The sequence below is a fragment of the Anopheles arabiensis genome, chromosome X, assembly GCF_016920715.1.
Source record: "Anopheles arabiensis isolate DONGOLA chromosome X, AaraD3, whole genome shotgun sequence".
NCBI lineage: Eukaryota > Metazoa > Arthropoda > Insecta > Diptera > Culicidae > Anopheles > Anopheles arabiensis.
In genome coordinates this window covers 25392031-25415087 of record NC_053519.1, presented here as the reverse complement: position 1 = coordinate 25415087, position 23057 = coordinate 25392031, and the positions used below count along the sequence as shown (strand labels likewise).

The following is a 23057-nucleotide window of genomic DNA, read 5'->3' as shown; positions in this document are numbered from 1 at the left end:
AATTGTCAAATCTATTTGAGTGTCAATGGTACCGTGATGTTTTACGTCAATGTCTAATGAATGCAATTTGATGTCATGGGAATAAACAAATAAGATAATTGAAGTTATTTTTCAAATTGTTGCAACGGAGCAAGTATTAACTGGGTAAGATGGTATTAATAAATAAAAGAAAAAGCTTAGGAAGCGATTTAAATGATTGAGAGCGGATTTAAGTACACTTTAATTTAATTTAGAAAAGGGGAATTTCATAAATTGAAAGAGTTTTTCGAGGTTAAAATTTTAGTTAAATAGCTGTCAGTCTATTTGTTGTCAATAACGGTAAATGTCAGGTTTTAACAAGCTGTCCAAACAATTTAAATGTCAACTGGATATGACGTTGTGTTGTAAAAGTTTTTAAAAGAATTGAATTTATTATTGTGTAATAAATCGTCAATTGAGCAAAAGCAATTTGATTTAATTTTATTGGTTGAATATAAATATTTTTTTTTTTATATGAATTATTATAAAATCGGTTGCAACTGTCAAAATTTATAAATTATAACTGTCAACCAATTCAAGATGTCAAAATGACGTTAGGTGTCAGATATATTGAGCTGTCAATTAGATTATGTGTCAACGTTGAATGTCAAGTGTCCATTCAAACTATGTTGTTATTAATAAAATAATTTATGTTTAATAATTATTTAAACTATTTAAATCAGAAAACTAATTTGTTATTTTTATGCATGCAAAGAACCGGGAGAAAAATTAACGACGTGATTATTAAATTTCTACTTGTTAGAGGGTTATGGTTGGAGCAGACGTTTTACCATTTATAAAAATTTATTGGAAATATATTGTTAAATATTGGAGTTTGTTTAATTAATTTATATTAAAACTTTTACAAAGCGTATAGATGTATTAATGAATTAAGACTGATTTTGTAAAGAAATATAATAAGATAGATTGTAAGGTAAATTTTGCTTCTCAAATTGTGGAGCGTTGAATTGAAATTTGTAATTAATTAATTTGCTCTATTGTGCTTAAGGCGTTGTAAGTTAATTATTTTAAATAAAGGATTTTTTTTAAACAATTATTCGTTTAAATATTTGAGTGAAAAATATATTTTTTGTTGAGAATAAATTCGCTCATGGATAGAAACTGAACTGATGATTGTATTAAAATATTCGCAGAAGGCTTTCTATGTGAGATTTGAGTTTTTTCAGAGTTTTTGAAATTTGAATGAAATGAATGAAATGAATGAAATGAATGAAATTTAAGATTGCTTAAAAGTGACAAACTACGTGAGGAGACGTGTGTGCTTCAACGTTACAGGTAAGATGGACCAATTGTCCCGTTATATTTTGGCTATGATACGGGATACAGGTAAAATGGGTTTCCGTTCACCTTGCTCTACGCTCCCTTACTGGAGATTGGTTTGTTAGTTTTACGAGAGTTTTGAAATTTGGTTAGAATAGATTTTGAGAATTTAAATTGTTAGTTCTACTGGTTTGGGAAATTATTCTACTTTACGAATGGTGGTTTGATTTTTTTTGTTGTGTGTCTTGTCAAAAATTAACTGAATATTTAAGTTGGCTTTTTAAATTTTAATTAATCGAATGATATTGGGATTTGTAAATAAAATTTCAGTTAATTATTGTGTAATGAATTGTAACTTTAGCAAAAGCAATTTAAATTCAATTAATTTGGTTGGATATAATTGATTTTGAAATTATTATTAATTCGGTTGCAACTGTCAACACATTTAGATTATATATGTCAACCAATTTAAGATGTCAAAGTGACGTTAGGTGTCAGATATATTGAACTGTCAGTTTGATAATGTGTCAACGTTGAATGTCAAGTGTTTAAATGTCAATTCAAATTATTTTGTTATTATTTAAATCATTCAATATTATTAAATATTTAAACTATTTAAATCAGAAACTAATTTATTATTATTAAACATGCAAGGAACTGGGAGAAAAAATAACTACGTGATTATTAAATTTTCTAATTGTTAGAGGGTTATCGTTGGGGAAGACGTTTTACCACTTATCAAAAGTTATTGCTAATTTGTTGGTATGTATTGGAATTAGTCTAATTAATTTATATTAAGACTTAGACAAAGTGTATGTATGTATAAATAAATTGAGATTAAATTTTGTAAGAGAATATAATAAAATGGATTGTAAAGGAAAATATGCTACTCAAAATGTGAAGCGTTGAATTGAAAATTGTAAATATTAAATTTTGCTCTATTGTGCTTAAGGCGTTGTAAGTTAATTATGTTAAATATGTTTTAATATTTGGGTAAAAATAATTAATTTTTTTTTAAGTAAAAATAAATTCGCTCTTGGCTAGAAACTGAACTGATGATTATATAAAAATATTCGCAGAAGGCTTTCTATGTGAGATTTGAGTTTTTTCAGAGTTTTTGAGATTTGAATGAAATGAATGAAATGAATGAAATGAATGAAATTTAAGAGTGCTTAAAAGGGACAAACTACGTGAGGAGACGTGTGTGCTTCAACGTTACAGGTAAAATGGACCAAGTGTCCCGTTATATTTTTGGCTATGCTACGGGATACAGGTAAAATGGTTTCCGGTCACCTTACTCTACGCTCTACACTGGAGATTATTTTGTTAGTTTTACGAGAGTTTTGAAATTTGGTTAGGATAGATTTTGAAAATTGAATTTGTTAGTTCTACTGGTTTGGGAAATTTTTCTACTTTACGAATGGTGGTTCAAAATGTGTTTGTGAAGTGTTTTGAAAAACTATTTCTATTGTTAGTTTTTTATATATATTATGAAATTTAATGCTGAGGGGAGAGAGAATCGAAAAAGAAAATAAATGTGGTTTTATATAATAAGGTTTAGTTGGGGAGCTAATTGAGATTGGGTTAGGTTGTAAATGGGATTTCAAATTCTACTCTATAAAAACTTTAAACTAATTGCCGGTTTGAAAACTCTCGATGTTTCTACGCCGCTTGGAGAAAATCTCGTCGCCGGAACAGATGGAATCGGGAATCTCGCACACAGCACACACTAAGCACAATGTTCTCGCGGACCGCTCAACGAAAGCTTATTTGCTGAAGGCTTAATTTAATTAATTACGCAGATGGCGATGCTAATAAACTAATTGTCTAATAATATTTTTAAATTCAAAGTTTGTTCTTGCGGAGGGCGATTTAATAAAATAATTTTGTTTGCTGAGGGCTTGATATAATATATTGAATTTCTAAAGGCAAACCGTTAACTAAAATAAAATATTTGTTAAAAATCATAAAATGTTTTGCAGAAGGCAACTGATAGAAAGGAATTTTATTTCTACGCGGAGGGCGATGCTAATTTCCCGACGGCAAACTGGGATTTATAAAAGGCAATTTCATAAAAATTTAAATAAAATTAAATGCAGAAGGCTTATGGCAATCGGAACGGTCAACACAAGAACACTTCACTTTTCACACACACACTAGTGATTCCGGCCGAAGTCTCAACGAAAGCTTGATGCAGAAGGCTTAGTTATGTTATCAAAATGCAGAAGGCAATGCTTTAAGTATTAAATAATTTATATGGGCAATTTAAAGTTAATTTAAAATAATATCGAGGATTAGTTGAATGATTTGAAATTTTATCAGAACACTGAGGGTGATTCTATAGACAAAATTAAAAGGAAACTTTTTAAATAGGTTACCAATGCAGAAGGCTTATTTATTTAATAAAAATATTATATTTCAACTGCAGAAGGCAATGCTAATTTATCTTATTTTGGAATTTTCTTAATTATTAATTTAAATTTTCTGCAGAAGGCAGTTATTAAAAACGCTGAAGGCGATGCTAAATTCCCGACGGCAAATGTGGGTTTGTAGAATTAAATTTAAATTTGCAGAAGGCTTAGAACAAATTGCGATCGGAGTTATCAAAACACGGAATCACTTCACTTATTCACACACACAACACACACAACACTAGTGATTCCGACCGAAGTCGTCAACGAAAGCTTATTTTAAATAAAACGCAGAGGCGATGCTAAATAACAATATTTTCTTTAGGCACTTGTTTTTAAAAGAAATTAATTAATATTTTGTATTTTGCAGAAGGCTAAAATATATTCAATACACTGAAGGTGATTCTAGATAATATATGTAAAGAGAAATTAAATCGCAATTATTGCAGAAGGCTTATATAAAATTATTTTTAAGTTAATATGGCACTGAAGGTGATGCTAATTCAAGAATAATATTTAAATAAATATGCAGAAGGCAGTTAAATAATAACGCTGAAGGCGATGCTAATTTCCCAATGGCAGTTGTGGGTTATTTAAAAATAATATTTGCAGAAGGCTTAATTAAAATAGCAATCGGAGTCTTCAAGGCCCAGAATCACTTCACTTCACTCACACGTAGCACTTATGGCACCGGTCAACAATTCCAACGCTAAAATAATTTTAATTTAAAACACTTGCAGAAATGCCGACGGGAAAAAGCCGACGACCAAATAAAATAAATTAAAATACGCACAGAAGGTGATGCTAGTGTGCCGACGGGAAAAAATCCGACGGCAAAATTAAAATAAAATAAATACACAGAAGGTGATGCTAGAATGCCGACGGGAAAAAGCCGACGGCAAAATTAAAATAAAATATATACACAGAAGGTGATGCTTAAATGCCGACGGGAAAAAGCCGACGACAATTTTAAAATAAAATAAATTCACAGAAGGTGATGTTAAAATGCCGACGGGAAAAAGCCGACGGCAAAATCAAATAAATTAAAATACACAGAAGGTGATGCTACAATGCCGAAGGAAAAAGCCGACGGCAAAACAATTAGAATAATAAACGCAGAAGGCGATGCTAATAACGGTTGGAATTGCTAACACAGAACACAACACAGCACTACACACAAACACACACACTGTATCAAGCACTCTAGAAACTGAGACTAGCAGAAGCACGACCTTCCTCGTCAACGGTTAAAAGAAAACTGACACTTTCACACACACACAAAATTATTCACTAACACTGAGCGCTGGGTATTTGGGCAGCGTAACGCCGTCTCGAAGGCTGGATGAAGACTCCACAGGGGGATACTCTTGTGAGAGCAAGAGTGTACTTAGTTGAGTGTAGCAAGGGAACGCGTGCCCCTTCCTCGTTGGCGTAACTAACCATCTTGGTCTGGGGACCGTGGTACCGTGCTCTGGTGAAGCTTGTTGCGTGCTCCTTCCTTGTCAGACGAGTGACTTGACTTGGTCTGGAGACCGTTCCTTTATACTAGTGGACAAGAGTTGGCTACTTCCGTGTCAGACGAGTGACTTGACATTGGATGGAGAAGGACACTTAACACTAATGAGCTTGTCGGCGTGCCTCGTTCTCGACTTGATTGTCTTGATGTGAGGACCGTGCGGACCACACCAGTAAGCTTACACATGCTCGTTACAAGTTGTATAAGTTGACCCGTTTGGCCCGGTTGCCTTGCACATGATGGTGTTGACCATGTTCGGTTAACAGGTCGTGTGTCGAGGTGGTCGGCCTTGGTAGTAGGATGTCTTGTGCATGTGACGTGTTGACCTGGTGTGGTCGATGTGTCGTCGTGTACGAGATGACCTACTTACCCGTCAGTTTTCCAAGTTGTATCATGTGTTGACTTAGTTGACGTGTCATGTGCTTGGATGATTAGCGTACGGGTTATGTATGATGCGCTTGCTTCAGTTGAAGGGATGTACTATTACAGTTGTATTAATTGTTTATTTCACGATCTGGTATTTTGGCTGGATCGTGAAAAAAACGCCATCATGTCACGTTTGCCCCGGTTCCGCGCGCCGCCCGGCTCGAAGACTCCTGGACAGGTCCTTTCGGTCCACGTCATGGACAGTGCCAGGTGCGGAGTTTGACTGGGGCGTTACATCTCCAAAACGATAACGGAGGTGTCCAAAGGTCAGCTCAGTGTGGACAGAAACCACACGCTGAGCATAAGGACAAAAGCTGGCTTGATCCCAACGTTCAGTACACTTCGGGACAGCGAAAGCTTGGCCTTACGATCCTTTGGTTATAACGAGTTTTTAGCAAGAGGTGTCAGAAAAGTTACCACAGGGATAACTGGCTTTTTTTAAACGGGTTTTTATTCATAGCAAAGTTCAAACCTCCCTCACCCCTACAGTCTTGTCCGCGAGGACTTACCCTGAAGGGGGTTTCTCGGCTTAATTGCCGTTACTACATCCGTGCATTAAGAACCTTTCTCTTTTATTTTTAATTCCAAAGTAGCTCATGTATTCCCTATGTGTTTTTTTTTTTGGTAACTTTTAACGCTTTAATGCGCTCCGTTATTCACGACGCCAAACACCTAGCGGGAGGCAACTCCTGCCTCAACCGCTGCGGCTTCTTCCGCAGCATTCAAGCCGCCGTTTGTGACTTCGTCGTACCGGTTATCAGCGCGGTTGCGCATACCAGACGGTCCAGCTGCGATATCCACGCTTCCTCGACCGTCTGAATCGTCGTCGCTGCTGTGCTGTGCTGTGTGTGGACTGTGGTCCCCATGCAGGCGTCTCGCGACCTGCATCGTTTGACGCCTTCTCGCCCTGAACCGCGCCTGCCGCAGCCGAATATCTGCACGGCGTGCCGCAGTTCTGGGCGATGGTGGTGGAGATGGGGACGTCCTGCTCGCTGCACCTCCCGTTGCCGTGCCCTGGCTGCTCGGCGGCTCGCGTTCCGGCGATCGTTCCGTGCTCGACGGATCTCCGCACGTCGTGCCTCCAAATCGGCAACGTCTTCTATATGCTGCTCGCTGGCTTGGGATGCGAGGGCTGCTCGCTCGTCGTCCCAGGCTTGCTGAAGCTGAGCCGTTATCCGCTTAGAAGCTTCGCAGATACGGCTCCAGCTCTCGGCATCGCGCGACAAGTGCAGCTGGAGGTTTTCCGGACGGACCGGGTCCGTACTTCCCTCGCCGAGTAGCTGCTGACGGACTTCCACAAACCTCGGGCACTCGAACACCGCGTGCTCCGCGGTCTCAGGAACTCCGCTGCACAGCTGACAGTCAGGGGACGATGTGAAGCCATTGCGACACAGATAGTCCCGGAAGAAGCCATGTCCCGAGAGTACCTGGCACAAGTGGAACGACACATCTCCATGTTTCCTTGACTGCCAGCTGCCGATGTTTGGTAGTACGCGGTGCGCCCAACGCGTGTACCGGCTTGTGTCAGCTTCCGCATCCCACTGTTGCTGCCATTGCTCGATCGTGGCCTGTCGCTCCTGCTTCCGGATGTTCGCCCTCGTGTCGGTGCGGTTGACGGCACTTAGTCGCTGGTAGACCCGGGCGTCCTCATCCACCAGCAGGCAGATGGGGATCAGACCAGCCAGGAGGGTGGCAGTCTCGTACTTCACGGTACGGAATGCTCGTGCCACCCTCAGTGCCATCTTTCGCTGAACACGCTCCAGCAGGCGACCAGGCTCACGTTTTATCAGCTCCTTGCTCCATACCGGTGCTGCATAACGCATAACGGACTCGGACACCGAAGCTAGCAGCTTCGCTTTCGATGCCCTTGGTCCGCTATGGTTTCGCAGCAGTCTGGATGTGGCGTCAGCGAGTTTCCCAGCCCTCTCGGTGACCTCCTTGACGTGCGGCAGCCACGACAACTTGTCCTGGAGGGTCACACCGAGATAGCGGATCGAGCGGGACGAGGTGACGTCCACGTCGCCTACTCGGACGGTACTCCGCGTCGGGACTTTTGTGCTGGAAATGACCACCATTTCCGTTTTGCCGGCGCCAGCTCGAGATGGTGTCGAGCCATCCACTCCATCACTGAAGTAATCGCCTCTTCTGCAGCAGCTTTCACGTTGTCTGGGGTTGTGCCTGGGACCAGCAGCACCAGGTCGTCGGCATACCCCAGGATCTCCGCATCGGGTGGCAGGGCGATGTCTAACACACCGTCATACATCGTGTTCCGCAGAGTGGGGCCTAGAATAGACCCCTGTAGAACCCCTGCCATGACGGACCGCACTACCGGGCCTTCAGAGGTTTCATACACCAGCTCCCGGTCCTGGAAATAGCTGTGTATGATACGTTGGAGGCCGGCGGGAACACCTTTCGCCTGCATCGCAGTGACGATGGCCTGCCAACTGGCCGTGTTAAACGCGTTCCTCACATCTAGCGCAGCAACTAGGAGGAAGCGTTTGTCGCGTCGGTTCGTGCGACCGAACGACATCGCACGCTGGCCGGCCTCAACAACCCTCTGAATAGCACCGATGGTCGAGCGCCCTCTGCGGAAACCATACTGCCGGTCCGACAGTCGCGGTGATTCTGGATCTTCCAGGAACTCGTGCAGCCTGTTCAGGATCAAGCGCTCAAGCACCTTGCCCAGTGCATCCAACATACACAGGGGCCGGTACGAGCTGCTCACTCCTGGGGGTTTTCCTGGCTTCGGGATGAGTACAAGGTGCTGCCTCTTCCACGCTGCAGGAAACGTGTCATTAGCGAGGCAGTCCTGGTACAACGCTGTGAAAACCCCCGTGTGCTCGAGGATGGCTGCTTTCACCGCCGCATTTGGGATACCGTCGAGTCCCGGGGCCTTTTTATTGGCCATGCGGCGTGCGATGAGTTTGAGCTCATCGTCCGAAACATTTGCTACTGCTCCTGGCTGCTCCTCTCCCTCGATGGTAGCCACTTCTGGCCAGATGAGGGGCGGGTGCTGGGGGAAGAGATCAGACACGATGTTTTCGAGCCTGTCCCGCTCCGTCTCGGTGGCGTCCGTCCACCACGGAGGTGGGACAGAACGACGAGATATCCGGCTCCAAACACATTCTCCTCGGCGATATCGATCAGCTCCTGGAACGAGTTCCTCTTGCTGGCCTTTATCGCCTTCCCCAGCTCCGCCCTCGCTGTGCGATGTTGCGCTGCGGCGATGCTCCGCTCTTGAAGGTCGCTGGTCTGCTGCATCCGATCTCGGGCGCGTTCGCAGTTCTTTCGCAGCAGCCTGAGCAGCGGCGTCCACCAGAACAGGTCACGATGGGGGTCACTGTGCGACGTTGAAACCCGCTGCATCGTTTTGTCACACGCGGCGAGCATGATCTCAACCATGCGTTCGTGACTGACCGCCCGTTCTGAGAACCGCTCGTCCAGCAGCGTCGAGAGGAAGGCTCGCTGCGAGAACTGCGTCGCCTTGTAGCGCCGACCCGCGTGTCGAGTGCGCCCCTGCTGTCTCCTCATTCGTGGTGAAGGCTCGTTTGCGACAGGAACTGTGGTGCCAACAGTGTACGTGATGTACCGGTGGTCGGAGTACGAGTACTCACCGCACACGTTCCACGTTCCCAGCTGCGCGATGGTTGGTGTCGCAAACGCTACGTTCACGATACTCGCTGTTGCCGCTCCGTTGCCGTCGAAGGTGCTCGTCGTGCCCTGGTTTAGCACAACCAGGTCTAGCTGCTGGATGGCACTAAGCAGCTCTTCCTCCCTATCGCTGTTACGCTCGCTTCCCCATTCCACGTGCCAGGCGTTGAAGTCGCCGGCAATGACGACCTGTGGATGGGAAATCGCTTCGAGCTGTACTGCTTCAATGAAGCGCTCGAACTCGTCGGTGATCTGACGAGGTGGAGCGTAACAGCTGAGGAAAGTGGTGCCACCGATCTCGGCAGCGACGAGTCCCGGTGTGTTGCTGCACCAGATCCTCTGGAGAGGAAGAGACCCAGTAGCGACGATGGCAACCTTCTTCGAACAGTCGAAAGCCCATCGACCGTTGTTGGCAGGCGGTCGATACAGCTCCGACAGCAGCAGCACGTCCACTTTCTTCGCTCGGGCACTTTGGAGGGTAATGTCCTGGGCCCTCTCCTCTGCCCAAGTTCACTTGCATTACTCGCAGTTGTGGGGTCATTGCAAGGCCGACCGGGCGCAGTCGGGGTGTCCAATTGTGTGTGGACCACCGCACTTGAGGCACTTTGGCTGAGAAGTGCATACCTTTGCATTGTGCCCCACAACGCCGCAGCGTATGCACATGTTTTGCCGATCGTAGGGTGAACGGCAATCATGGGCCAAATGACCCAGCTCGAGACAGCGATAGCAGCGCACACGCTCTCGAGGGGTCGGTGGCGCGGCTCTGACTTTGCTGACGCAGAAGCCCAGCTTTATCTTGGTGCCGTCGAGTTCACTCACAAACTTTGAAGGCAGTCGCACGTACGCACGCTGGGTACCATCGGCCATCCTAGTCATTGTGGTCGACACAATTCCCGCTCCCGACTCGAACTTGCTGTCAATCAGCGAAGTGAGATCGTCCTCTCGGGCTAGCGGGTCGACGTCATGAATGACCACTGACGCCATTTCTGTGACGTGCCGACACACTCCAGCACTGCCCACGATGGCACGAACCTGCTGCAGCATGTACTGCGCATTCGCCTTACGGCTGAGCGTGAGTCGCAGCAACGCCTTACTGGTGCGGCGCCTTACTGGACATAGCGCTCACCTTGCTGCTGCTGTTGTTGCTGCTATTGCAGCTGCTGCTGCTGCGGTTGGCGTTGCCGCTGGGACGGGCGGCCTCTTACCACCGTTATCCAGAGCTGCTGCTGCGGCTGCTGCTGCTGTTGTTGCTGCGGCTGCTGCTGTTGCTACTGTTGCTGCTGCAGTCGTGGTGAAAGCTGCAGCTGTCTCTGCTCACGATGAGGCAAACTTTGCCGCGGCTGCTGCTGCTGTTGCTGCTGCTGCTGCTGCTGCTGCTGCCATTGCTGCTGCTGCTGTTGCTGCTGCGGCTGCTGCTGTTGCTGCTGCTGCTGACGCTGCTGCTGCTGCTGCTGCTGACTTTGCTGCTGCTGCTGCTGCTGCCGTTCTCGCTCTCGCCGCCTTAGCTGCTGCTGGCGCTTCCGGGCAGGTTCCCGGTTACCGCCTTTCCCTGACGACTGCTGGAGGGTTGCGTTCGCTGCAGTCTGCAGCTCGAGCACCGAACGAGTGCCCGTGAGCAGCAACTCATTCTCGCGACGAAGTGCCGCGTTTTCCTCGCGGCAAAGTCGCAGCTCCTCCAGCGCCGTCGTTAGCTGGGCGCCGATGTTTTGAAGCTGTGCCATCAGCATGGCACAACTTCCCGCGCCTATGGGCCCAGCAACTACCATGTTGCCCGGGACAGGGATGCCGTTGGTGTTGGCTGTGCTGCTGCTGGTGGCTCCAGGTCCATGGCCGCCTCCGCTGCCTCGCACTCCGACGCGGGTTCCGGCATCGCGATGATGGTGCTGTTCAGCTCATCGTCGTCGCTTGAGTAGCACAGCTCCATCATCGGTGTGGCCGGGCGCTCGATGGGTTGTGGCTGCATCACAGCCACCGACCCTTTTCTTGACCGCAACTGGTACGGCGCACTCACTTGCTGGGGTTGGGCCTCGTCACTCATCCCCTGCCTTGTTATTGCTCACACCTGCTTTGGCAAGTTGCTTTGGGGTCGAAATAACCCTGGGGGTCGAAATGACCCTGGGGTCGAATGACCCAGGGTGTCGGGATGACCCTGGGATGCTTCGCCGCCTAGCTGGTGTTCTGCTACCCGTTTCTGTCGATTTTCGCTTCAACTCCGCCGTTTAGGGTGAAAAAGGTCGCATTTAAGCCCCGCATGTTGAATTGGCACTTCATCGGGAGGGGGAGGGGAAAGGGTGGAAAATAATTTTCCCGTGTTTGTTATGTCGCGGCAGATTCGAAAAATTCGAGCAGTTTTCGAGCGCCTCGAATCGAGCAGATTCGAGCTCCCGCTGACGCTACACCACTTCACTGAATTTTACGCACACTTTTCGAGATTCGAGCAGTTTTCGAGCACTAACGGAAAATTCAAATTTCGCTGTTCGGGAACTGCTTCCCAAACCAAATTTGCTTTATGGGTATCACTGAACTGTCACCCAGAAATGTCAAAAAAAATTTTGACTAGACGCGATTTTCACTAGTTTTTTGATTGGATCTTTTTGTACGCGTTAAAACTAGAACAACGGTGAAAACCGCACTCGATTCGGACCAAAACTCACGGAGTTATTTACGATTTTCTATTTATTCCGCCTTTACGAAAACACGTGCTCCGGCGGTAGCACCCCCGACACTTTTTATTTTTGCGTTTTTCCGCCGATTTAGCGTCCGGTTTCTCGCAAAACACTTAGAACGTCACTACGCGCAACTTTCAAGACACATTTGAACAAAATCCGTGCAGTTTTCACTGAAATATTTGTATACAAAGTTTCCCATACAAAATGCATGGGGAAAAACACACACTTTTTGACACTTTGCACTACTCAGATCGTCCCAAAACACAATAAAACGATTCAGCACCACCAATTTCACTAATATTGAGTGTTTCCGGGGCCGAAAACACTAATTTTTCCCAGAAATTTCCACATCCGGAATTCTAGCGCTACTGGGGGGGGGGGATGCACGTACACACAACAACTCGAAATTTTAAAAGCGCAAAAATCACCGAAATTCTATCTAACTTCACTATCTTTGGGTAATTTGGGTGCTCTAAGCACGATTTTGAGTGTTTCAGAGCGATCCGAGACCGTTTTACACACTTTTTGCAAACTTCGTCGGAGCGTGTTTACATATGTCTTCTCTCGACGGCTACCCGATGAACACTCACACAGGGATAACTGGCTTTTTTATAAAAATGGATTTCTTTATTTTCAGAATCCCTCACCCACCCCTACAATGTGTGCCCGCGAGGGTTTTCGTTGATGGGGTTCTTAGCCGTATTTGGCCATTCTACTACCGTGCTTTTGCACCTTCCATTTTATTAAATTCAATTAGAATTCAGAATTAAATTCGTTAACTAATATCGTACTCCAGTTGGAGTCTTCGGATTCAGCATTTGCTGCTTCTGCTGAAGCGCTGTGAATCTAGCGGGAGGCAACTTCTGCCTCGACCGCCGCCGCTTCTTCAGCAGCGCTAAGGCCACCATCTGTGGCTGCTGCTGCAGCCTCCTCCACTTGGTGCGATGCCTCACGAGACGGTCCGTCAGCGTTTTCCGCGATTCCTCGGTCGTCATCGTCATGGCTTCTCGCCCGGCTGGACACCCCGAGAAGACGACGGTTTCGCCTCCTCTCCCTGAACCGCACTTGCCGTTCACGGAGCGCTGCACGTCGCTGAGCGGTCCGTGGTGAAGCTGGTGGGGTTGGAGGAAGTCCAGCTAGACGTTCTTCCCACCGACGTGCTGTTGCTGCTCGCCGGTTGGCGTTGCGTCTCTCGTTACGGGCCCGTCGCACTTCGGCGCGTTGAGCCTCTAGCTGTGCCACGTCATCATTTTGGTGCTCACTGACGTGAACCGCCAATGCTGCCCGCTCCTCGACCCACGCTCGCTGCAGCTGGGCCGTTATCCGCTTAGCAGCTTCACAAATACGGCTCCAGCTCTCGGCATCGCGCAGCAAGTGCCGCTGGAGGGTGTCAGGACAGACAGCGTCTGGACCCCCCTCGCCGAGTAGCTCCTGACGTACTGCAGCGAATCGTGGACACTCGAAGAAGGCGTGCTCCGCCGTCTCTGGGACGCCGACGCACAACTGGCAGTCTGGGGACGACGTGAATCCGTTATGGCACAGGTAGTCACGGAAAAATCCGTGGCTGGACAAAACTTGCGCCAGATGGAAAGTCACGTCTCCATGTTTCCTAGACTGCCAGTCACCGACCGATGGGATGACACGGTGCGTCCACCGCGTGTGCCGGCTAGCATCCTGTTGCAGTGCGTCGGCATCCCATTCCTCCTGCCAGCAGTCAATGGTATACTGTCGCTCAGTCGCCCGGATGTTCTCCCTCGTTGCAGCACGGTCTGGAGCAAGGAGATGTTGATGGACCCGAGCATCCTCGTTGATGAGGTGGCTTATCGGTACGAGTCCAGCGAGCAGGGTGGCCGTCTCATACCTGACGGTACGGAATGCCCGTGCCACCCCGATGGCGGCTTTTCGCTGTACTCGCTGCAGCATCCGTCGGCACTCTCGCACCCAAGTTGCCTCAGCCCAGACGGGAGCAGCATACCGCATCACCGATTCTGCCACATACGCCAGCAGCCTTGACTTGGCCGTCCTGGGGCCGCTGTGGTTTTGCATGAGGCGCATTACAGCTGCCACCACGCGCGACGCCTTTTCCGTGACCTGGGTGACATGGTCACGCCATTTCAGGTGGTCTTGAGCTGCACACCCAAGTACCTGATGCTCCTTGACGACTTGACTTCCACGTCGCCGACGCGAAAAGTCACCTGCGGTGGAGTCTTCTTACTCGAAATCAGGACGGCTTCAGTCTTGGCTGGGGCCAACTCCAGACCATGCTGTTGCATCCATCGTTGGACCTGGTCGACGGCCTCCTCTGCTCTCGCGCGTACCTCGTCGGTGGTGGTAGCAGGAACCAGCAGCGCCAGGTCATCCGCGTAGCTGATGATCTCGACGTCGGGAGGTAGCGGCACATCCAGCACCCCGTCATACATTATGTTCCACAAAGTGGGGCCCAGAATGGACCCCTGTGGAACACCGGCGGTGACATGCCGTACGACGGGGCCTTCGCTCGTGTCGAAGTACAGCTTGCGATCCTCGAAGTAGCTTCGAAGCATCCGTTGGAGGCCAATTGGGACACCTTTTGCCTGAAGGGCGCTGGCAATGGATTGCCAGCTGGCCGTGTTGAACGCGTTCTTCACGTCCAACGCCACAACAAGCAAAAACGGTTATCCCGGCCGTTCGTTCGCCCAAACGACATGGCGGTGCGGCTGGCCTCAACAACGCGCTGAATGGCGCTAACCGTCGAGCGTCCTCGACGAAATCCGAACTGCCGGTCCGACAGTCGGGGTGAAGATGGCTCCTCGAGATGTTCGTTGAGGCGGTTCAGTATGAGGCGCTCCAGTACCTTTCCCAGTGCGTCGAGCATGCAGAGGGTCGGTACGAGCTGCTCTCTCCCGGAGGCTTCCCTGCTTCGGCAGCAACACCAGTATTTGCCTCTTCCACTGCGCCGGGAACGTAGCGCGGTTGAGGCAATCCTGGTACAGGACCCGGAAGACCTCCAGGAACATGGTGATTGCCGTCTTCACCGCCGCATTCGGGATGCCATCAAGCCCTGGTGCTTTCCGGTTCGCCATCTGGCTCGCGATGAGTAGCAGCTCGTCGTCAGTAACAGGTGCTATACCCGCCGCAGTTGTTGCTCCCTCGTCAATTCCAGCGTTTCTCAGCTGCGACCAGTCACAGGGCGGATGCTCAGGGAAGAGGTCGGACACGATGCGTTCGAGGATGTCCCGGTCCGCTTCCGACGGCATCCGACTGCCCCGGAGCCGAGACATGACGACACGGTATCCTGCCCCGAACGCATTCTCTTCTGCAATTTCGATCAGCTCCTGGAACATGTTCCGCTTGCTAGCTCGAATTGCTCGACTGAGCTCCGCCCTTGCCGTCCTGTGCTCAGCTGCTGCTATGCTGCGCTCCTCCAGATCAGCCGTCTGCAGCATCCGGTCACGGGCAACCTCGCAGTTGTTCCTCAGGCGAGCCAGGAGGGGAGTCCACCAGAATGTGTTACGATGCGGGTCTTGGTGCAGTCGGGTAACCCGTTGCATCGTCTCATCGCAGGCCTTTAACATGGCTGCGATCATACCCTCCTGGCTCGTTGCACGTTGGACAAAGTCCGCAGCGAACAGCGCCTCGAGGAATGAGGTAGCAGAAAACTGCGAGGTCTTCCATCTACGGCCAGCGTGACGCACACGCCTCTGGCTTGAGGAAGGACCCTGCCGCGACGACGGTTGCCGCTGATGTTGCTGCTGCTGCTGTTGCGATGACTGCTGTTGCTGCTGCTGCTGTTGCGATGACTGCTGCTGCTGCTGCTGCTGAGATGACTGCTATTGCTGCGAAGAGGACTGTTGCGCAGGTTGCTGTTGGTCCTTCAATTGCTCGGGCGATGCTGGTGTTCCTCCCACGGTGTAAAGGACATAGCGGTGGTCTGATGCGGTGTAGCGTGTGCTCACGATCCACGTCTCTGGGCGAGCAATCGACGGGCTCGCGAACGCTTAGTCAACTATGCTCGGGGCAGCTACCCCGTTGCCGTCGAACGTGAATTCTCGACCTCGGTTTATCACGCTCAGGCCAAGTTGCTCCACCATTGCGTGCAGCTCTTCCCCGCGGTCGCAAGGCTCGGACTACCCCACTCCTCATGTCTGGCGTTAAAATCGCCGGCGACGACGACTTGAGGGTGGGAGAAGGCTTGAGTTCTATGGCTTCAGAGAAGCGTTCGAACTCGGCGAGGTTGAGGCTTGGTGGAGCATAGCAGCTTATGAAGGTCACTCCGCCAATCTGCGCTGCTACCAGCCCCGAGCTTCGCTGCACCACACGCGCTGAATTGGTAGCTCACCGACAGCTACCACCGCTACCGTTCGGCAGCTGCTGAATGCCCACCGGCCGTTATTCTCTGGTGGACGCAGAACATCAGAGAGGATGAGCACGTCTGCTTTCTCCTCTCTGGCAGCTTGTAGCACCAGATTCTGGGCATCACGGCCATGGCCCAGATTCGCCTGCAAGACTTTCAGGGCCGGGAACATCGCAGAGCCGAACGAGCACATTTGCTGTGGCCTATGTGGTGAGCGCCACCACACAGTGCACACTTCGCCTCATTTTGGCAGGTTCGTGCTTTGTGTCCGTCTAGTCCACAACGGATGCACAAATTCTGCCGATCTGCAATGGAACGGCAGTTCGACGCAATGTGGCCCATCTCCAGACAGCGGAAACAACGCTGTCGTTCTGGAGGAGTTGGTGGAGCTGCACGTACCTTGCTAACGCAGTCGCACAGTAACAGTTTTGCTCCTTCCAGCTGACGAGCCGACTTCGCTGGTAGCCGGATGCGTGCACGCTTCGCTCCATCCGGAAGTTCCCAAATGCTGGTGGAGACTACTCCAGCACTTGCGCCAATCTTCTCATCGAGGGCAGCAATGATGTCCTCCTCTGCAGCGAGGGGATCGATGTCTACCACGATCAGTTCACCCATTTCGGTGACAAGCCGACTTGCGCCTGCATCACCGATAATCTTGCGGACGCCATCTAGCATAATTGGGGCATTTGCCGTCTTGCTTAGTTCCATGCGTAGCAGCCTCGCATAGGTTCGGCGACCCTGCTTGATATGCCCTTTCATGTCACAGTAGGCAGGGTCGAGGCGGATGGCTTTGCGTACCTTATCGTAGATGCCGTCCCAGGTTTCGCCTTCGCTGGGTGACACCTCGATGATGTCAGGCCTCGGCTTTCGCTTACGCTGTTGCTGTTGCTGCTGCTGCTGCATGCGCTCCTGCTGTTGCTGCTGCGAGCCAGCGACCACCTGCCGCTGTTGCTGCTGCTGCTGTTGCTGCTGCTGCTGTTGCTGCTGCTGCTGGGAGCGTGGCTTACCAGTAGCTTTGCCGCGATATTTACGCCGCACGACCTCACTGTAGGTGAGTTCCGTCACAACGTCTTCGCGGACGGCTGTCGATGCCTCGCTACGCGGCGGCATGACTACGCGCGACGTCGACGCGCGGGGCTGCTCCTGCTTGTCCTGGTTCCGCTGCTGCTGTTGTTGTTGCTGCAGATGCTGTGCAGAGGATCGACGCGGCAACGGAGTTGGAGATTGGCGCGGACCAGCTGACGGTTGTCCGCCGGCAACCTTTACTGCCAAAAGAGAGTTGAGCACGTCTCGGTCACGCTGATGTGCGGCGGCGAGCTTCTCCATCTGTGCCTCCAACTTCTCCTCTCGACGTTTTACCTCCTCCTTTTCCTCTTGCAGTAGTTGGCACATGCCAGTTATCTGCTCCGAGAGGCGAGCATTTTGCTCCTTCATTTCCGAGTTCTGCTCCTCTAGCCGTTGAATAGTTGCCTTAAGCAACTCAAGCTCCGGTGTGGCCGAGGCGGCCTTGGTTGCTACGGCGGGCTTGTTGATGCCTGTAGCGCTAATCCTAGGCAGCGCCACTCGAGGCTCGGCCGCAAACAGCTTCGAGCTGGATGCCAGGCTGCTACGGCAGTCCACGGAGGCCGACCTCGCACTCGCGCGGGTAGACATCCCGGATGATGCCATCACCTGTGCCGACTAAGATTAATGAGTTAAATAACCCTGTGGGTCGAAGTGACCCCGGGTGTCGATTGACCCCGGGGGTCGGGATGACCCCTGGTATGCAGCGCCGTCTAGCTGGTGTTCTGCTGCTCACTCGCTGATGTTAAATCCTTCTTCCACGCCGGATTTTCCACTACGGTCCGAATTACGACCCCCTGGTGGGCGGGGGAGGGTGGCGGGTAAAGAAAATTACGAGAGGGTGCGTCGCTCACGTGGGGAATGGATCCGCACCAATCCCGAATTTTCCCGGAACGTTTTTACGTCCAAACTGCGCTGTCCGCTTTTTCGACCCTTTTTGGACCTAGTTTTTACTTTAGGGATTTTTCATCGGGAGGGAGGGAGGGGGAGTAGGGAAAAAATTTCCCTGTGCTCGCGGAGTCTTAGTCTACTCCCCTGCCGAGTTTCGGAATTTTCGGCCGACCTCGACTTTATCCGACGCTTGTCGGGCGGTTTTCCGAAATTCAAAAAATTTATCCTGGGGTGGGAGGGAGGGTGGGAGCGGGGAAAATAATTTTCCCGTGCTCGCGGGGTCAAACTCTACCACCCTGCAAAATATGGGAATTTTCGGGCGACCTCGACTTTATCCGACGCTTATCGGGCGCCCTACTTTATTCCGGTCCCTGGGGAAAGGCACGCGGAAGGGGGAGAGGGGGGAAAATAATTTTCCCGTGTTCGTAAATTCACCCTCTACCACCACTGACACTCTCACGAATATTCGACCGCTTCTCCCGTGCGGCCAACCGTCACTTGGTCAAGTAGTTTAAATTTTGTTACAGGGGTAGCGCCTGTCACAAAATTTTGTTACAAGGGTGTCACCTGTCAAACCCACTTTGTTCTACACTTTATTTCACTTTTTTCACTCGTTTTTTCACCGATTTTCGTTCTGTTTTTTGTTAATTCACTTTAAATTCACCGAAATTCGACCGAATATCAGTATGTTTAGGTAATTTGGGTGCTCTGAACACGATTTTGATGTTTTGAGAGCGATCCGCGGTCGTTTTGCACACTTGTTCACGGAGTGTTTACGGAGCGTGTTAACACATGTGCTCATGCATCGGCTACTCGATCAACACTACAGGGATAACTGGCTTTTTTTTTTTTTGTTAAAACGGGTTTTTATTTGAAGCAAATTTCGACCCTCCCTCACCCCTACAATTTTGCCCGCGAGGGCGTACCCTGAAGGGGGGTTTCTCGGCTAAGATGCCGTTTCGTATACCGTGCGTTTAGCACCTTTCGTTTTTATTTTTCATATCGAAATATCTTCTGTTTTCCCTATTTTTTGTTTTCTCGGGTCACATTTCGCTTGTACGCGCTCCATTGCCAACGAGGAAGGTGCCTAGCGGGAGGCAACTTCCGCCTCGACCGCTGCGGCTTCTTCTGCTGCACTCAGGCCACCGTCCATGGCTTCATTGTCTCGATCAAGTGCGCGGTTGCGCATTCCAGACGGTCCGGCTGCGTTATCCGCGCTTCCTCGGCCGTCTGAATCGTCGTCGCTGCTGCTCGATGTCGATGATGCAGGACTCTGATCCCCATACAGGCGTCTCGCGTCCTGTGTTGCTTCACGCCTTCTCGCTCGGAACCGCGCTTGCCGCAGCCGAAGATCTGCACGGCGTGCCGCAGTTCTGGGCGATGGTGGTGGGGATGGGGACGTCCTGCTCGCTGCAACTCTCGTTGTCGTGCTCTGGCTGCTCGGCGGCTCGCATTTCGCCGGTCGTTCCGTGCTCGACGGATTTCTGCTCGCCGTGCCTCCAGATCGGCAACTTCTCCAACGTGCTGCTCGTTGCCCTGGGCTGCTAGGGCTGCTCTCTCGTCGTCCCAGGCTTGTTGAAGTTGAGCCGTTATCCGCTTAGCAGCTTCACAGATACGGCTCCAGCTCTCGGCGTCGCGCAACAAGTGCAGCTGGAGGTTTTCCGGACGGACCGGGTCCGTACTTCCCTCGCCGAGTAGCTGCTGACGGACTTCAGCAAACCTCGGGCACTCGAACACCGCGTGCTCCGCGGTCTCAGGTACGCCGCTGCACTGCTGACAGTCAGGGGACGATGTGAAGCCATTGCGACACAGGTAGTCCCGGAAGAAGCCATGTCCCGAGAGTACCTGGCACAGATGGAACGACACATCTCCGTGCTTCCTCGACTGCCAGCTGCCGATGTTGGGTAGCACACGATGCGCCCAACGCGTGTGCCGGCTGGTGTCAGCTTCCGCATCCCACTGTTGCTGCCATTGGTCGATCGTGGCCTGTCGCTCCTGCTTCCGGATGTTCGCCCGCGTGTCGGTGCGGTTGACGGCACTTAGTCGCTGGTAGACCCGGGCGTCCTCATCCAACAGCAGGCAGATGGGGTCAGACCAGCCAGGAGGGTGGCAGTCTCGTACCTCACGGTACGGAATGCTCGTGCCACCCTCAGTGCCATCTTTCGCTGAACACGCTCCAGCAGGCGACCAGGCTCACGTTTTATCAGCTCCTTGCTCCATACCGGTGTAGCATAACGCATAACGGACTCGGACACCGAAGCTAGCAGCTTCGCTTTCGATGCCCTTGGTCCGCTATGGTTTCGCAGCAATCTGGATGTGGCGGCGGCGATCTTCCCAGCCCTCTCGGTGACCTCCTTGACGTGCGGCAGCCATGACAACTTGTCCTGGAGGGTCACACCGAGATAGCGGATCGAGCGGGACGAGGTGACGTCCACGTCGCCTACTCGGACGGTGATCCGCGTCGGGGCTTTGGTGCTGGAAATTACCACCATTTCCGTTTTCGCCGGCGCCAACTCGAGATGGTGTCGAGCCATCCATTCCATCACTGATGTTATTGCCTGTTCTGCAGCAGCTTTCACCGTGTCTGGGGTTGTGCCTGGGACCAGCAGCACCAGGTCATCGGCATACCCCAGGATCTCCGCATCGGTGGCAGGGCGATGTCCAACACACCGTCGTACATCGTGTTCCACAGGGTGGGGCCCAAGATAGACCCCTGTGGTACCCCTGCCGTGACGGACCGCACTACCGGGCCATCAGAGGTTTCATACACCAGCTCCCGGTCCTGGAAATAGCTGTGTATGATACGTTGGAGGCCGGCGGAACACCTTTCGCCTGCAGCGCAGTGGCGATGGCCTGCCAACTGGCTGTGTTAAACGCGTTCCTCACATCTAGCGCAGCAACTAGGAGGAACCGTTTGTCGCGTCGGTTCGTGCGACCAAACGACATCGCACGCTGGCCGGCCTCAACAACCCTCTGAATAGCGCCGATGGTCGAGCGCCCTCTGCGGAAACCATACTGCCGGTCCGACAGTCGCGGTGAATCTGGATCTTCTAGATGCTCGTGCAGCCTGTTTAGTATCAAGCGCTCAAGCACCTTGCCCAGTGCATCCAACATGCACAAGGGCCGGTACGAGCTACTCACTCCTGGGGGTTTTCCTGGCTTCGGGATGAGTACGAGGCGCTGCCTCTTCCACGCTGCAGGAAACGTGCCGTTAACGAGGCAGTCCTGGTACAGCGCTGTGAAAACCCCCCGTGTGCTCGAGAATGGCTGCTTTCACCGCCGCATTCGGGATACCGTCGAGTCCCGGGGCCTTTTTATTGGCCATGCGGCGTGCGATGAGTTTAAGCTCATCGTCCGAGACATCTGCTACTGCTCCTGACTGCTCCTCTCCCTCGATGGTAGCCGCTTCTGGCCAGACGAGGGGCGGGTGCTGGGGAAGAGATCGGACACGATGTGTTCGAGCCTGTCCCGCCTGTCTCGGGTGGCGTCCGTCCACCACGGAGGTGGGACAGAACGACGAGATATCCGGCTCCGAACACATTCTCCTCGGCGATATCTATCAGCTCCTGGAACGAATTCCTCTTGCTGGCCTTTATCGCCTTCCCCAGCTCCGCCCTCGCTGATCGATGTTCTGCTGCGGCGATGCTCCGTTCCTGCAGGTCACTGGTCTGCTGCATCCGATCACGGGCGCGTTCACAGTTCTCTCGCAGCAGCCTGAGCAGCGGCGTCCACCAGAACAGGTCACGATGGGGTCACTGTGCGACGTTGTGACCCGCTGCATCGTCTTGTCACACGCGGCGAGCATGATCTCAACCATGCGTTCGTGACTTACCGCCCGTTCTGAGAACCGCTCGTCTAGCAGCGTCGAAAGGAAGGCTCGCTGCGAGAACTGCGTCGCCTTGTAGCGCCGACCCGCATGTCGAATGCGCCCCTGGTGTCTCCTCCGTGGTGATGGTGAAGGCTCGTTTGCGACGGGGACTGTGGTGCCAACAGTGTACGTGATGTACCGGTGGTCGGAGTACGAGTACTCACTGCACACGTTCCACGTTCCCGGCTGCGCGATGGTTGGTGTCGCAAACGCCACGTCCACGATGCTCGCTGTTGCCGCTCCATTGCCGTCGAAGGTGCTCGTCGTGCCCTGATTTAGCACAACCAGGTCTAGCTGCTGTATGGCACTGAGCAGCTTCTTCCCCCCTGTCGCTGTTACGCTCGCTTCCCCATTCCACGTGCCAGGCGTTGAAGTCGCCGGCAATGACGACCTGTGGATGGGAAGTCGCTTCGAGCTGAACTGCTTCAATGAAGCGCTCGAACTCGTCGGTGGGTTGACGAGGTGGAGCGTAACAGCTGAGGAGTGGTGCCGCCGATCGCGGCAGCGACGAGTCCCGTGTGTTGCTGCACCAAATCCTCTGGAGAGGAAGAGACCCAGTAGCGACGATGGCAACCTTCTTCGAGCAGTCGAAAGCCCATCGACCGTTGTTGGCAGGCGGTCGATACAGCTCCGACAGCAGCAGCACGTCCACTTTCTTCTCGGGCAGTTTGAGGGCAATGTCCTGGGCCCTCTCCTCTGCCCAAGTTCACCTGCATTACTCGCAGTTGTGGGGTCATTGCAAGGCCGACCGGGCGCAATCGGGGTGTCCGATTGCGTGTGGACCACCGCACTTGAGGCACTTTGGTTGAGAAGTGCATGCCTTTGCCATGTGCCCCACCACGCCGCAGCGTATGCACATGTTTTGCCGATCGTCGGGTGAACGGCAGTCATGGGCCCGATGACCCAGCTCGAGGCAGCGATAGCAGCGCAC

General features: G+C 51.3%; 1 pseudogene; it reads right to left on the bottom strand.

Moving 5' to 3' along the window:
* Positions 1–17240: 17240 nt before the first annotated feature.
* LOC120906240 overlaps positions 17241–23057 on the bottom strand; it is a 10483-nt pseudogene continuing 4666 nt past the window's right edge.